The 2,660-nt window shown below is 28.6% G+C and overlaps 1 long non-coding RNA gene across 1 annotated transcript; it reads left to right on the top strand.

Moving 5' to 3' along the window:
• The first annotated feature begins 637 nt into the window (after positions 1-637).
• On the top strand, positions 638-1,892 carry LOC106792902. Its single transcript, XR_001382358.1, has 2 exons — positions 638-784; positions 871-1,892. It is a non-coding gene; the product is annotated as an uncharacterized LOC106792902 (long non-coding RNA).
• Positions 1,893-2,660: the final 768 nt, after the last annotated feature.

Below are 2,660 nucleotides of genomic sequence, written 5' to 3'. Positions count from 1 at the left end.
CCCCCTCTCTTACAATTACCTTTCACCTTCATTTTCTCGCTTATTTTTGCAAATACGAAGATACACCTTACAACATTTTTTATGTATTTTTTAATTTAACACAACTTTAGTTTGAAACTTTTTTTGATTCAATGCCTAGATTATAAGATACGGCTTTTTTACCCTTTTTTACCCTTTTTTTCATTACCTTGGGATCTGATGGCAAAAAAAATAGCACCATTCGATTTAGCGTCGTCGAATTACCATTATATCAAGTTTTCCCAATCTAGCTAAATTTTCCAAGTTTTCCTTTATTGACTGGACTAAATATATATTTAATATATAAAATAATAACTTTAAATAAGTTATTTAATTAATTAAATTAGCTACAATTTTAATAAGTTTAAATAATAAATTTATTTTAACAATAATAACTTTATTTATTATAATAATAATTGAATTCGTATCTTTTTCTATATTACCTTCTTATATTCAGACAGTTGAGAAAACGCATGTACAGTACAGAAAGTGAAGATTATTTTATAACCATACTAACATACACCTATTGTGGTTTGTTTCATTGCTTCCTCTGTCTCCCCTCTATTAGATCTAAAAATAACAAATTGAAACACATTTCATAAATAATCAAAACCTTCTGTGCATTTTATAGATTTATCGGAATATATACATTGACCGTAACATATACAAAAACTGATATCGAAAAAATGGATTGATTCGCATACTTCGTTTAGGAGCAAAAGCGTTGAAAGAAAATTATATATTCCGTTGCTGATAATAAGTTATTGTAAAGAATCGTTTTCACATTTCCTAACACTACGAAAAGAACAATGATTTGTTGATGAAATTCTCCGATTTCATTTCTAATTTCAGAAATGGCCGAAGAGACACTGTTATGGCTGAGCCGCGAGTTTTTGGAAAATATGTTGCGGAAGGCGAAAAATGACAATTCGATCCGTGTGATCGATATATTTTCAAAACCGGCGACGGCTAAGGGGGACAACTATAGTAGCGATATGTACAGAGTTTCAGTTGAATTTGCGTCGAAACAAGATGACCGAGAAGTTATGAACAAAATATCCTTCATCGTTAAAGTCGCACCATCGGCAGATACTGTACAAAGAAAAATGGTTGGTGGTACTGTCTTTTTTTTTTTAAATTAGATTTACGATTGAGATCACGAAGTCTAGATACAAGGAGGACAATCGAAATATGCGTTTTCGCTGAATTTGTGTTGTGAAAAATGAGAAAATAGCAAGTACGATAATTCTCCACGAGGGGGACGGTGGTGTTCAGGAGTTCAGATTTTAGTACGTGTGATTTTATAAATAAACAAATAGTTGTTAGGGCGAGGTTAACGTAACTGTGATTATATATATTAATAATTTATTATATTAAGAAAAGAAAACAATATTATTTCTGTTAAATATATAAAATTTATAATCTTATAGGAGGTATATTTATTGCTATTAGATCAGCTACTCCGTTAATTATGGTATCGATTAATTTTCTTACAGCTCAACAGGTTATTTTATATTGTTGATTTTGTGGTTTAGTGTTTAAGCTAACTGGCAATTACATTTTACATGTAGTATTATTCATTTTTATACTACTATGCTAATAGATACCTATTACATAAATTATCGATAAATTATCAGATTGAAATGACTTTATTTTGCATTACTGCATAAATATGTGTATTAGGTTTAATTATTCAAGATAAGATACATAGTTTTTCCCATTTGTAGACGTATGTTACATTAATGTYTAAGAAAAATTTATATTCATTCCGAAGTCTTTTTCTTGTCCTGTTTGTTGTGTATTTTTATTACGTTTTTTAATATCTCGTCTGTTAATAATTTATAGTAAATAAGCTAGGAAATTATTGCATAAAATGTTTCTATTTCTTGCCTAGACAAATCAAATTTATTATTAGTTTTATATTTTTCTGACGTTCTTTTCGAGTAAGTTTTCTTACATTTCAGGTCAAGATTTGTTTCCTGGATGCAGTGATTACACATTATTTCTCATACATACAATGAATTTTCTTTATTTTCTCTGCAGTAAGTAAATGCTAACGAGACATAGACTGGTTGAAAATTATGGAYGTAAAATTTTACAATAAACTCGCGACGAAAAGAAAATTTCAATATTAACACGTTGAGCGCTACGCAAATCCTTAATAAAATCCYATTTAAGCCACGCTTGTTATTTAGTATTGAAAAAATATTAGAATATAGATATCAATCCACACTAAATGTAAGGGTGATAAATCGAATAACTTCATGCTRTAAATTTGAAATCGCTTTGCCCGCGTATCGCAAATACCGGAAGACGCGCTTTCGAAAGTTTGTTTTGGTCAGAATGCGCATGCATCGTAAAAATTCATTCTCATCATTTTTTCCCAAACGCGGCAAAAGAAGTATAACTTCAATAAGAAATGATATATTAAAGAATAGTAAGTTGAAATAAATACAATCAATAATAATAATATTATTATAATAGACGTAAATTAATCTATACAAATACAATATAATACAAAAGTAAAATTATATAAGAAGTAAAATATAGAATATTATGAACAAAAGTCGAATATAGAGTAGATTGATAGATACTCTAATATTAAAACACTGAACGATATCACTTCTAACGAATAAAGAAAT

This window comes from Polistes canadensis, unplaced genomic scaffold (genome assembly GCF_001313835.1).
Source record: "Polistes canadensis isolate GaletaPanama2010 unplaced genomic scaffold, ASM131383v1 scaffold_1329, whole genome shotgun sequence".
Classification (NCBI taxonomy): domain Eukaryota; kingdom Metazoa; phylum Arthropoda; class Insecta; order Hymenoptera; family Vespidae; genus Polistes; species Polistes canadensis.
This window is presented reverse-complemented; position numbering and strand designations above follow the sequence as displayed.